Source organism: Anolis sagrei, chromosome 10, assembly GCF_037176765.1.
Source record: "Anolis sagrei isolate rAnoSag1 chromosome 10, rAnoSag1.mat, whole genome shotgun sequence".
Classification (NCBI taxonomy): domain Eukaryota; kingdom Metazoa; phylum Chordata; class Lepidosauria; order Squamata; family Dactyloidae; genus Anolis; species Anolis sagrei.
The window spans coordinates 5479244-5494443 of NC_090030.1; positions in this window are offsets into that span (position 1 = coordinate 5479244).

Consider the following 15200-nt stretch of genomic DNA (forward strand, 5'->3'; position numbering starts at 1 on the left):
GGGCTGGTCCATGAGGTCACGAAGAGTCGGAGATGACTGAACAAATGAACAACAACATGGGAAGGAGTTTATGGGAGAAGGCTAGTGAGCCGAGACAGAGTTGTGTGTTGTTGTAAGTTTTTCGGGTTGTCTGGCCATGTTCCAGAAGCATTCTCTCCTGATGTTTTGCCCACATTGATGGCAGGCATTCTCAGAGGTTGTGAGGTCTGTTGGAAACTAGGAAAATGGGGTTTATACATCTGGGAAATGTCCAGAGTGGGAGAAAGAACTCTTGTCTGTCGGAGGCAAGTGTGAATGTTTCAATTGGCCACCATTTTCCTAGTTTCCAACAGAGCTCACAACCTTTGAGGATGCCTGCCATAGAGGTAGGCGAAACGTCAGGAGAGAATTATTATTATTATTATTATTATTATTATTATTATTAACAGCATTTATATTCCACCCTTCTCACCCCACAGGGGACTCAGGGCAGATCACAATGCACATATACATGGCAAACATATAATGCCATAGACACACAACATATATAGACAGAGACACAGAGGCTATTTAATTTTCCAGCTTCATGAGGGTATGCTTTTTGAATTCCATCCACCAGGGGAGCTGTCGCTTCACCATTCACTTGTGACACCGATGGAGTACTTCCTCATTCTTTTGCATGCTGCTGGAGATTTTTATGGCTTCGTAAATTTTTATGCCTCCATGCATAAGTAGTGATTTTAGTGCAGCTGACTCCCAACCAGCTGTGACACAACCCGGTCCTTTTGGAACATGGTCATACAGTCCGTAAACCTCACAACAACCCAATGATTCTGGCCATGACTTACTTACTTAGGTGATCCTTCGTAGCTCAAGGATGATTGTCTTCCAGATGTAGTGTCTTGGCAGTGGGTCCGTAGGTAGCTGTGGAGCCCTATTCTTGATCTGCATGTTCTCCCGCAGTGAGGACATAGTGAGAGGCAGACTATGTTTAGGGCCCCTTTTTTAGCCCCTTTCTCTTGTGTGGCGAGCAGAGTGGATCCTAAAAAGGGCTGCTCAGTCATGTATACAGCTGCTCAACTACCTTGGACCTTGAGGTAGAATGACTGAGTCTGCATCCATCACACATGTGCCAGTCTGTTACTAGGGGTTTCCAGATTTCACAGTCCTGCTCTCGTCTTCACTTGCTGATCACCATGGTACTATTGTACTTGTGCGCCAGTTGCGGCCGTACCTTGGGAAGTCAGATCTGGCCACAGTGGTCCATGCTCTTGTTACATCCCGAATAGATTACTGAAACACACTCTACGTGGGGTTGCCTTTGAAGATTGTTCGGAAACTTCAATTAGTCCTGCGGGCGGCAGCCAGATTACTCACTGGAGCGTCATACAGGGAGCATACCACCCCTTTGTTATGTCAGCTCCACTGGCTGCCGATCCAGTTCCGAGCACAATTCAAAGTGCTGGTTTTGACCTACAAAACCCTATACGGCTCCGGCCCAGCGTATCTGTCCGAACGCATCTCCCTCTATGTCCCGCCTCGGAATTTACGATCTTCTGGGGAGGCCCTGCTCTCGGCCCCACCTCTATCACAAGTGAGATTGGTGGGGACGAGGAACAGGGCCTTCTCGGTGGTGGCCCCTCACCTGTAGAATTCACTCCCTGGGGAAATTAGGTCATTGACATCCCTCCTCTCCTTTAGAAGGAAACTAAAAACATGGATATGGGACCAGGCTTTTGGGTAATCTGGCAGATAGACAAAGGACAATGACGACTAGAATTGATAGGATTTGACAATGTGGAATGAATTTACGGATGCTGAGCTGGCGAACGTTGAGCATTAGACTGGTTTTATTGATTATGATGTATAATTGATTGTTTTAATTGTTTATAACTGTTGTCTATATATGTCCTATTTTATTGTTGTGTTGGCATCGAATTGTGCCTTTTGTACGCTGCTCTGAGTCCCCCCTCAGGGGTTGAGAAGGACGGGGTAGAAATACGTGAAATAATAATAATAATAATAATAATAATAATAATAATAATAAATAGTGTTGCTTTGTTTTTATTTTTCTTAGAAGACGCCTGTGCATGAGGGGGATCCAACTGAATCTTGGGGGGATCTAAGTCTTGACAGGAGATGGAGGACTTGGAGGGAAGGACAAGGGAATTCATGTGAAGAACTGGGAGCAGCTGCGGGGAATAACGATGGAGTGGTGGCCAGAATTCGAGCATACCCTCATGAAGTTGGGATGTCAAATTGCCTCTGTGTTTGTCTATATATGTTGTGTGTCTATGGCACTGAATGTTTGCCATGTATATGTACATTGTAATCCTCCCTGAGTCCCCTCTGGGATGAGTAGGGTGGAATATAAATACTGTAAATAAATAAAATAAACATAAATAAATAAAGCTCCTTGGCATGGAAATGGAACAAGAGCACCTCCTCATGACCAGAGGTGAGCATTGCCTCCAGATGCCGGAGATGGAAAATAGACTCCTTTGCCTTTGTTTGTGTATTGTATGCCATTGTTGTTCATTGTATAAAAGGCATTGAATGTTTGCCTATATATGTGTATATTGTAATCCACTCTGAGTCCCCTTGGGGAGATATGGCAGAATATAAATAAAGTTTATTATGAGGTTCTTGTAGGTTTTTTCGGGCTATAGGGCATTTCTCCTGACGTTTCGCCTGCATCTATGGCAAGCATCCTCAGAGGTAGTGAGGTCTGTTGGAAATAGGACAATGGGTTTATATATCTGTGGAATGACTGGGGTGGGGCAAAGAGCTCTCTGCTGAAGCTAGGTGTGAATGTTTCAGCTGACCACCTTCATTAGCATTTGAAGGTCTGGCTGAGCCTGGAAAAATGTTCTGTTTGGCTGTAGTAATTTTAGAGTTTTTTAATACTGGTAGCCAGATTTTGTTCATTTTCATGGTCTCCTCCTTTCTGTTGAAATTGTCCAGAAAGGAGGAGACCATGAAAATGAACAAAATCTGGCTACCAGTATTAAAAAAACTCTAAAATTACTACAGCAAAACAGCAGAGAGGAAACAACCAGGCACATCGTAACACCTCTCAACAGAACATTTTCCCAGGCTCAGCCAGGCCTTCAAATTCTAATGAAGGTGGTCAGCTGAAACATTCACACCTAGCTTCAGCAGAGAGCTCTTTGCCCCACCCCAGTCATTCCACAGATATATAAACCCATTCTCCTATTTCCAACAGACCTCACTAGCTCTGAGGATGCTTGCCATAGATGCAGGCGAAACGTCAGGAGAAATGCCTCTAGAACATGGCTCTATAGCCCGAAAAAACCTACAAGAACCTAGTGATTCCAGCCATGAAAGCCTTCGACAATACAAAGTTTACTATGTATTATTTATTAAAAAGTAATGACCTTCAAAGTGGCCTCAATTGGATATACTTGCATAGTAAAGACAACACCTGTCACAAACTGGAGAGCCAAGCTTGAAACATATGAACTCCAAAGTGTCAGATTTAAGAGATGCAGGAACCCCAATGTCATAACACTCATGGAAAAGCAATAACGTGAGGATTTGGACGTCATCATCCTCACGCACAAAGTGATAAACCCAATACACTGCCTCCTTTTTTTGTCTTTTTTTTCACGCCTCAAGTTCTTCTCTGGGATATTTTTAAGACAGCAGAAAATTAAAAGTGGGATGGAAGAAGTGGGAAAGTTGCACAAAAAGTAATGACCAAGCCCTTCTTTGCTTCTGATACAAAAGATGAATGAGTAAGATGCTGCACAGAGAACCATGGAATCCATGCAGCCCACATCCGCCTATGCCTTTGCAGCCCTTTCATGGCTCACGAGGTGGCTGAGAGTTTTCCGCTTAATACTTGTAAATGCTTCAAGATCTGTGGATGAAAGGTGCTGAATATTGAAAATGCCATGCTATGCACAGACCTAAATAGGATTACTTTCAAGAACTGTATCTCATTTACAAATTGAGTAGCTATCTCGCGGGTGAATTGTGCTCCTTTTTACCCTATTTCTGCAAGGAGAGAGAAAGCGAGGGAGCAAGTGTGTCTGGATGAGAGGGAGAGGTCCTACCCTAAAGAGCCTCAAATACAATGCTGATAATAAAGTGTAAATAGCTGATAGATATGTGTTAAGTAAATCCTACATTGATGGCAGGGCCAATGCATTTTGTACCTTACAGTTGGTCACTCTCAGACTACGGTTCTGTTGTCATGGTGACCGAGAAAATATCAAACATGCTTCTGCAGATAGCAAGGCATGGGAATGGGCAGAAGTTTAGAAAACCTCCAAAATGGTGAAAGACAGAGGGAAGCACTCAACTCTGTACTGTCAAAGGCTTTCGTGGCCTTGATGGATTATCACCTTGTCATGGTGAGAGGGCTTACGTGTTACAATGAACCTGCAGTCACAACCACTGGAGTTGTGCACTCCCGGGAGTGGCCGCAGGTTGGAGGAAAATAATAATAATAATAATAATAATAATAATAATAATAATAATAATAATGGGAGTTTGGGAGTCCTCTTGGATTCAACGCTCACGCTTGAGGCTCAGGCATCTGCGGTGTCTGGGAGGGCTTTCGCACAACTGAGACTCGTGCACCAACTGCAACCGTACCTCGCGAAGGCGGATCTGGCTGGAGTCTGGCTGGTCCATGCCTTGGTCACCTCCAGATTGGACTACTGCAATGCACTCTACGTGGGGCTGCCCTTGAAGACGGCTCAGAAGCTCCAACTGGTCCAATGATCAGCAGCCAGGATGCTAACTGGGGCCCCTTACAGAGAGAGGTCAACCCTCCTGTTCAAGGAGCTCCACTGGCTGCCGTTTATATTCCGAGCCCAATTTAAGGTGCAGGTGCTTACCTACAAAGCCCTGAACGGTTTGGAACCAGCCTACCTGCATGACCGCATTTCCATCTACAAACCCACGCGTTCACTTCGGTCATCTGGAGAGGCCCTGCTCGTGATCCCACCGGCGTCGCAAGCGCGCTTGGTGGGGACACGGGACAGGGCCTTTTCCGTGGTGGCCCCCCAACTCTGGAACACCCTCCCCAAAGACCTTAGACAGGCCCCTACATTGGCTGTCTTCAGAAAGAACTTGAAGACCTGGCTTTTCCGATGCGCCTTCCCAGATTAGGAAATCTCCACTACCAAGTCCCATAAGCACTTTATCAGAACCAATGATTGCTGCACACCGCACATTGCACTTGCCCTAGAAGCCCTTTATACACCTCCTGTCACATCAGCACATTTAATCTTGTACCCACCTTCCGGCCCGGCCCAGTTTTATTGTGTTTAGTGTATTGTGTCTGTTGTTTTTTGCTTTATTCTGTTTTAATGTTTGATTTGCTTAGATTGTATTGTTATGTTGTGTTGTTGAGGCCTCGGCCTGTATAAGCCGCATCAAATCCTTCGGGAGATGCTAGCGGAGTACAAATAAAGTTTAATAATAATAATAATAATAATACCATATTTTCTGGCATATAAGACTACTTTTTAACCCAAGAAAATGTTTCAAAAGTCAGGGGTCATCTTATACGTGGGAGTCGTCTTATATGCAGGAATAGCCCTATACATGGGAGTCGTCTTATATGTGGGAGTAGTCTTATACGCTGGGAGTAGTCTTATAGAGCGAGTGCTGAAACTTCCAATCCGGATTGGAGAATCTGTGGTTGCTGCATGGTTGCTGCAGTGGCCGCATCCCTGCCGTATGCAGCGACTGTATGAAAGCATTAAGTGAGGTTTCCGAACTGTATTTATCCAGTTCTCTCCTACAGGTGTTTGCAAAATTCGAGGGGCAGCAGCAGTTCTTTATCTGCCTACCAACCTATCCATTTGTGTAAACTCTGTCTAGCCAGAGTCCACCCTTCCACTCATTCAGTGCTCTTATTTATTTCTGGCCATTATCTATTGTCCTTAGCTGTAGTTTAAAGTGCCTCTGTGATTGACACTGAAACTCTGGAGATCCTTTTGGAGACTGCAACATGGTTCCTTCAACAGTGAAGGTAGGGGATTGTCTGCCTGGAGGAGAAGCCATATTTTCCCTCTCATTACCCTTTCTCCTCTGTCTACCGTTGTTTGTATATGTGTGTCCATGTCTACTGCACAAAGCCTGTTTCCTACTGCACTCGCAGCAGGCATACATCACTGACACTAGAGTGCAAAAAGCAGCAAGAACTGGCAGGACTGAGCATTCAACTAACCATATATGCTTTCCTTCAAAAGGCATTTCGATATATATTTTTTTGGAGTGAGGAAGCCTTAAAGTTGGCTAGCATTAAAAAGAAAACACCCTGGAGCTATGCGCCTGCAACTTGGCAGGGTGTCCTAGTTCTATGAAGCAAGTGCCAGGCCGAGTATCAGATGATCCCACATCAAGCCAGTAGCCCCACAGGGTGGCTCAAAGCAAAGCAGGTGTAGCCAAACACAGTGTCCAGGAAGCTGAACGGAAATCAAGGCCCACATGGAGTCAATACAACAGAGAGGCAGATGAGAGAAGAGTCTGAGAAATCGGACGAGGTTCATAACAGATTTGGTCCTGACAGTTCTTGGAGTCTAGTGCAGAAAAGCCATAGATGAGCTCCACTAAGATGAAGATGCCAGCAGAGCTAAATGTCATAGAAAGTCTTAGGCTACAAAGAAATGAGAAGCATAGGACTTGATGTTTCCAGAAGTACATCCTTCCTCAACCACAGCCTTAAACAGACATTGCTCATTCTCTAAGTATGAGACATATTCAAACAGCGTTTCTCAACCTGGGGGTCAGAACCCCTGGGGAGGGTTAGGGTCCAGATCCAGAACTTCAGTAACTCAATAACATGCTCTAAAACAGGCTTGGAACACCTGGAGGGAGGTCACAAGGGGGTGTCAGAGGGGTTGCCAAACACTACCACAAAACACAATATTATCTAATAGTCATGGGAGTTCTGTGTGCCAAGTTTGGTTCAATTCCTTCATTGATGGAATATAGAATGCTCTTTGATTGTAGATTAACTATAAATCCCAGCAACTACAACTCCAAAATGCCAAAGTCTATTTTCCCCAAACACCACCAGTGTTCACATTTGGGCATATTGAGGATTCATGCCAAGTTTGGTTCATATCCATCATTGTTTGAGCCCACAGTGCTCTCTGGATGTGGGTGAACGACAACTCCAAAACTCAAGGTCAGTGCCCATCAAACTCTTCCAGTACTTTCTGTTGGTCATGGGAGTCCTGTGTGCCAAGTTTGGGCTGCGTACTTTCATTAAGGTCTAAGGCAGCATTTCTCAGCCTGGGGGTCGGGACCCCAGGGGATCGCAAGGGGGTGTCAGAGGGGTCATCAAAGACCAACAGAAAACACAGTATTTTCTGTTGGCCATGGGGATTTTGTGTGTGAAGTTTGGCCCAATTTTATTCTTGGTGGGATTCAGAATGCTCTTTGATTGTAGGTGAACTATAAATCTCAGCAACTACTACTCCCAAATGTCAAGTCTATTTTCCCAGTGCTCACATTTGGTCATATTGAGTATTTGTGCCAATTTTGATCCAGATCCATCATAGTTTGAATCCACAGTGCTCTCTGGATGTAGGTGAACTACAACTCCCAAACTCAAGGCCAATGCTCACCAAAACCTTCCAGTATTTTCTGTTGGTCATGGGAGTTCTGTGTGCCAAGTTTGGATCAACTCCATCAATGGTGTAGTTCAGAATATGTTTTGATTGTAGGTGAACTATAAATCCCAGCAACTACAACTCCCAAATGACAAAATCAATCCTCTCCTCAACCCCACCGATATTCAAATTTGGGCGAATCGGGTATTTGTGCCAAATTTGGTCCAGTGAATGAAAATACATCCTGCATATCAGATATGATTCATAACAGTAGCAAAATTACAGTTATGAAGGAGGAACAAAAATAATTTCATGGTTGGGGGTCACCACAACACGAGGAACTATATTAAGGGGTTGCGGCATTAGGAAGGCTGAGAACCACTGTATTAAGCAGAAGACATTCACTCTGAGTTTCCTCATTTTCTGGGCTGTCTGCTACAACCTTGTACTTTTTATATACCTGGCCATTCTGCCCTGCCCATTGAAGGATCTCTACTTTCAGGTGCAAATCTGATTCTTATGTAGATCTAGCTTCCTCTGGACCTTGACAGTTGTTCATTCTGACCATGGGCAACTGTTCCATGCATCACTTTTCTTCTTTCCATGTTTCCAGTTACCATTTTTGTTCTATGTCACACTCCAGCATGGCACCGCTACGGAGTGCAACAAAGAGATCTTAAGTTGGGAGATGCTTCTTACAGACAGACACACAGGCAGACTGACTACACTGGCCACTCCTGTGACAATCTCCCTGGGTCACAGAGAACTCCATCAATGTTCTTTCCTTTATAAACACAGCAATATACAGTGGTTCATTTTGGATGGAAAGATTACTCAGTGTGAAATCCAGGAGGCATGAAGTGTGTTTTTATACTTCTCATTTAATTTGAAATAAATCCCTGGTAGATCCATACTAAAATCTTAATTTTGGTCTTAGAATTCTGCTACCTGCAGAACAATCTACCTTTCGGTCTCCACAGGAGCCACATATGCTCACTGCAGATTATCAATAAACAAGAGTCTATAAAGTATTAAAATCTAAATTTGAGAAGTGTGCATGCATTGCCAACAGACTCAAAACTGATTGCTTTAAAACTTCTTTCAATCCTGACTAAAGTAGACCCAATTAATCTATTTTTGGGGACCCCAGGTTGAGAACCACTGTACTATGTTATTTAACATTCAACAACAGGTTGCAGCTACTGCTTCCTTGCTTTATTGGCCACCTAAGGGCCCTTCCATACAGCTCTATATCCCAGAATACCGAGGCAGAGAACCCCACAATATCTACTTTGAACTGAGTTATCTAAGTCCACACTCTGTTAATGTGGGAAACCAATGCCCTCACTGCAGGAGAACATGCAGGTCAAGAATAGGGCTCCACAGTGACCTACGTCCCAACTGCCAGGACACTGAGTTATCTAAGTCCACACTCTGATAATGTGGGAAACCAATGCCCTCACTGCAGGAGAACATGCAGATTAAGAATAGGGCTCCACAGTGACCTACGTCCCAACTGCCAGGACACTGAGTTATCTAAGTCCACACTCTGATAATGTGGGAAACCAATGCCCTCACTGCAGGAGAACATGCAGGTCAAGAATAGGGCTCCACAGTGACCTACGTCCCAACTGCCAGGACACTGAGTTATCTAAGTCCACACTCTGATAATGTGGGAAACCAATGCCCTCACTGCAGGAGAACATGCAGGTCAAGAATAGGGCTCCACAGTGACCTACGTCCCAACTGCCAGGACACCATACTTGGAGGACAATCTTACTCAGACAACGAGGGATCACCTAAGTAAAAGTAAGGCTTTTACTTTATATATAGGCTTTTCCCATCTTTGACATCATGGAAGCTTGTGCTCGGTTCCGGCCTTACTTTTACTTAGGTGATCCCTCGTTGTCTGAGTAAGATTGTCCTCCAAGTATGGTGTCCTGGCAGTTGGGACGTAGGTCACTGTGGAGCCCTATACACACACACACACACACACATCTATCTATGTACAGTTGTCTGTCTTATCAGTGTATAATGATCTTGAATGTTTGTTTGTTTTTTGGGTTTTTTTTGGAAATGTGTTTTGTGATCTGTCTTGAGTCCCCTTTGGGGTGAGAAAGGTGGGATATAAATACTGTAAATAAATAAAATATCTAGACTTCTCTGCCAGAGAACAATATGCCTCCCCAAACTATAAGTCTCAGATTTCTGCTGGATACAACAATGGCAATTAAAATGGAATCATGAGGTTGTGGTTGTGTAGTACAAAATAACCCTTGGTGCTACCAGCTCATGGAGGTCTTTATGAAAGGCATCCAGATACTGAATTTCAGCATATCCTATCTGCCTAACACGTGTGATGTCTAAATGGCCACAGAACAGCCAGTTGTTAAAGCCATATAGGAAAAATAGAGGCCGTATCTGTTAGAGTTGGATAGGTTCATTCGGAAGACCCTGAAAGTCGGAAGAAAACATATGAATTTGGGCTTCTGAAGCAGTTTTGAACCATGCAGGAAAGATGGAGTCTGTACTATAATTTCTGTTCTCTGCCAATTTAACACAGTTTGTGCCACACAAACAAGGTTTCTGGAGTAGAACAACTACTTTCAAAGTGAAGACCACCCAGTGAAACAGGAAATGACACTTTCAAGCCAGGAATAGGTTTTCTTTACTATAAAAATGTTTTTATAAAAATGTTTAAAATTCACCAAAAATCCATGGATAAGTTAAACGTTATGAAATTTGGTGAGCTGACAGTGGTCCTTGTGTTCTACCACTGTAGCAAGTTTTGTAAGAATTGGTCTAAAATGAGGGAGAAAGAATCCCCTGAAGGTTTCCCAGTGCCAGTGCTGCTTTTTTTCCTACTGCGCATGCGTGTCTGCCATTAACAAAGCGATTCAGAAATTTTGGAAGTTTGGGAAAGTTTTGAAAATTTTTTTTGAGAAATTCAGAAGTGATTTTAGAATTGAACCACCAGTGCCCCCTACATCCGAAACGAGTTTTGAACCTTTTTTTTTTTTTTTTTTTTTTTTTGGATCAACCAAGCCTAGTATCTGTCTCCCAGGAAGAATTCTCCTTCCTCTTTGGGTTGGAGTGGGTTTCCAACCAATTGTGTGTAGCCTGTTGCAACCCGAAAGACAGTTGCATCTGTCAAGTAGGAAAATAAGGTACCACCTTAAAGTGTGGGGAGGCTAAATTAACTGATTTATGAGGCCATAAAGAAGACTCCAGCAAAGCATTCCAGCGGGGAAGCCTGCGGGGAATGCGGAAGTGCTTCATCAGCATCGCAGATGGATGATGAAAGCGACAGCTCCCCGGCGGCCAGAAAACGTTAAGTGCCAGCTGCGCCCGTACATTGGGAAGTCTGACTTGGCCATGGTGGTCCACGCTTTGGTTACATCCCGTTTAGACTACTGCAATGCTCTCTACGTGGGGATGCCTATGAAGACTGCCAGGAAGCTGCAGCTAGTCCAACGCTCGGCAGCCAGACTACTAACGGGTGCTGGGTACAGGGAGCACACCACTCCGCTGTTACACCAGCTCCACTGGCTGCCAATTAGCTTCCGAGCACAATTCAAAGTGCTGGTGTTAACCTATAAAGCCCTAAATGACTCCGGCCCTGTTTACCTCTCCGAACGTATTCTCCCCTATGAACCATCAAGTTTATTAAGATTGTCTGGAGAGGCCCTGCTCTCGGTCCCACCGGCCTCGCAAGCGCGCCTGGTGGGGATGAGGGACAGGGACTTCTCGGTGGTGGCCCCACGACTCTGGAACTCTCTCCCACTGGAGATCAGAACCGCCCCTTCTATCCTGACATTCAGGAAACAGGTGAAGACGTGGTTATGGAGACAGGTATTCGATGAGTGAGCCAGATATGGATGGAGGATGATGAACAATGCTTTTAGTAGGACGACTGACCATTGTAGTTATTGAATGTAATTGCTGTTTTAATGTTTTATTGTAATATGAATTATGATGTTTTATTGACTGCATGTGATTTTATGGTTGGAAACCGGTCTGAGTCCCTCAAGAGAGGTGAGAAGGTCGGTATACAAAACTTTTAAATAAATAAATAATTATTTAAATAGCCTCTGTGTATGTCTGTATATGTTTGTATGTCAAAAATTGGCATTGAATGTTTGCCATATATGTGTACACTGTAATCCGCCCTGAGTCCCCTGCGGGGTGAGAAGGGCGGAATATACTGCAACGCTCTCTACGTGGGGTTGCCTCTGAAGACTGCCCGGAAGCTTCAATCAGTCCAACGTGCGGCAGCCAGATTGCTAACAGGAGCAGGGTACAGAGACCATACGACCCCTCTGTTACGCCAGCTCCACTGTCTGCCGATCAGCTTCCGGGCACAATCCAAAGAGCTGGTTTTGACCTATAAAGCCCTAAACGGCTCTGGCCCAGTTTACTTGTCCGAACGGATTCTCCCCTATGAACCATCAAGGCTATTAAGATCATCCGGGGGGGCCCTGCTCTCGGTCCCACCACCCTCACAATCACGATTGGTGGGGACGAGAGACAGGGCCTTCTCGGTGGTGGCTCCCCGGCTTTGGAACTCCCTCCCACTAGGGGTTAGATTGGCCCCCTCCCTCCTGACGTTCAGGAAATCGCTAAAAACATGACTCTGGATTGCGGCATTCGAGGACTGAACCTAGAACCTTCCCTGTGATGAATTATGATGAACTGTGACTATGAATATGATTATGACCATGACTGGATTGACGATTTGGCATAGGAAACTGTAATGATGTAATGATGATGTTTTTATTGTACTGAGTTGTACTTTTTAATATCTAATGATTTGTATTTGCTGTTTTTTCATATGATTGTATTTGATATGTACTGTAAACCGACCTGAGTCCCTCGTCGAGGTTGAGAAGGCCGGTATAGAAAACCCCTAAATAAATAAATAAATAAAAATAGCTGTAAATAAACAATCAAACAAATAAATAAATACATTCTTTTTTCTCTCCTCCATCAACTATCAGCAGAATATGTTTCGTATGGGTGACCAGGCAGTGGTAAAGGGGAGCCAAGGCTCACGGGTCAAAGCTGTAGCACATTTTCATTCGGAGGGATAGAACAGCCTCTCCTCCCTTAAACTTCCCTGTTCTTTGGGTGATTAATTGGCGTGTGGGAGAGAACGCCTAGCCGCAATATATTGTTGTGAGCTACTACTGTTGTAAGACAAAGTATTCTGGAGCTTAGCTTCATTTTGAATGGATGATTAAGTCCCATTAATGAAACAAAAGACCCACTCCTAGTGGAATTGAAATTGGCTAGAACTGATTTGCTGATATGCACAAATAGAGCTGCCGGCATTGTTCTATTCTCGGTGGGGAATAGAGCTACAGGGACGGTTGGAGGAAGTGCCTGGATTTCAGCATTTTCCACCACACGCCCTCCTTCCTTCCTTCCTTCCTTCCTTCCTTCTCTGTATGTGTGTCATGAAGTTTCAACTGAACAATATTTTGCCAGCATCAGCATCTGCTCATCTACTCTATATAAAGAAAGGCTAGGATTCTATAGGACAGAAGACAAGACAATTAAACTGGCATTAAAGTGCCATGTTTCACGGTGTGGGTGCATGCAGGTACTGCATTAAAATGGGAATTTACATCAGTTTTTATCTCTGCACATGTATATTAAATTTCTGCCGGGTCCTAGCAATTGATGGTGGATGTGTGGCTTAGCAGGGTATCATATTTTTGAAAGAATATATGTTTGGAAACATGAGCAACATGTTGGCCTTGCTCATTGCTTTAGGAGCAGCACATTATTTATTATTTATTATTTATTTTTATTTATTTACCTTACTTATATACCGCTGTTTTCAGCCCGAAGGCGACTCACGGCGGTTCACAACAAATACGAACAGCAAAAATTCAGTGCTACAGTATAGAAACAGTTAACAACCTAACACATTACACAATTAATAAACAGTTACTACAATACCCATTCACTGTCGTCTCGTCATCAAAAACATGTTTCAGATTCGTCATCCATTATTCTGTTCCAGTGTTCATTAACCAATCATTGCACTAATTATTTGAACGCCTGCTCAAACAGCCAGGTCTTTACTTTTTTGCGGAATACCATTAGAGATGGTGCTAGTCTAATGTCCATAGGAAGGGCGTTCCACAGCTGAGGAGCCACCTCCGAGAAGGCCCTATCTCTCGTCCCCACCAACCGAGCTTGAGAAGCAGGCGGGATCAAGAGCAGGGTCTCCCCGGAAGATCTCAAAGTCCTGGTGGGTTCATAGGCAAAGATGCGGTCGGATAGGTAGCTTGGGCCGGAACCGTTTAGGGCTTTAATGGCCAACGCCAGCACTTTGAATTCAGCCCGGTAGCAGATCGGTACCCAGTGGAGTTGGCGCAACAAGTGGGTTGTTGTGAGTTTTCCAGGCTGTATGGCCATGTTTCAGAAGCATTCTCTCATGACGTTTTGCCCACATCTGTGGCAGGCATCCTTAGAGGGTGTGAGGTCTGTTGGAAATGAGTAAAATTGGGTTTTTATATCTGTGGAAAGTCCAGGGTGGGAGAAAGAACTCTTGTCTGTTGGAGGCAAGTTTCAAGATCTGGCTCCTTACTGCCTGGGGGAATCCTTTGTTGGGAGGTAATTAGCTGTCCCTGATTGTCTGGAATTCCCCTGTTTTTGAGTGTCATTCTTTATTACTGTTACGGTTTTAGAGGTTTTTTTAAATATGGGTAGCCAGATTATTTATTATTTTTTTATTTAAAAGTTTTATATCCTGATCTTTTGCAACTCCGTAGAGGGACTCAGACCGGCTCACAGCAAGGATTCAATGCTAATAATACAGACTAAAACATCATACAACAGTAAAAGATTAAAATACATATAGAATAAATACATAAAGCCAAATCACCAAGATAAAATCATGTCTGCATACGTGGTCGCTATCTTTGGTCTATAACCAGTTTCAGCCATTAATCCGGGAATGCTTCGTTCCATAGCCAGGTTTTCACAAGCCTCCTGAAGGTCAGGAGGGAGGGGACAGCTCAGATCTCACTTGGGAGAGTTCCACAGCCGAAAGGCCACCACCGAAAAGGCCCCATCTCTCATTCCCACCAGACGTGATTGTGAAAGTGGTGGGACCAAGATCAGGGCCCCACCTAAAGATCTTAACAGTCTTGATGGCTCATAGGGGAGATTAAAACAGTGGCATATAGATATACATTACATATACTGTTAAATATTGCACATTAACCCGAAATCTTAGTCCAGAAGCTGCTCCAACACATGATGACAACGTATTTTGGAAATCTCTCATTCCAGTGTTGTCATGTGTCAAAACTAATTGGATGGCAATTGACAACAACAACATGTTAGTGGTCATTGTGTTTTAAGAAGGTTGCCTAAAAATATAAACATTCACAATCTCCCATATTGGTTGCAAAACACTAAACCTTCCAGTTGCTTTATGAGAGGCTATGAACGTGTTAGCATTTTTTAAAAATATATATGTTACGAAATGCTGAAAAATTGCCTAACATCTCCCCTCATCTCCTGAAATGTCTGCAATGTTTTAGAACAGTGTTTCTCAACCTTGCTAATGCCGCGACCCCTTAAATACAGTTTCTCATGTTGTGATGA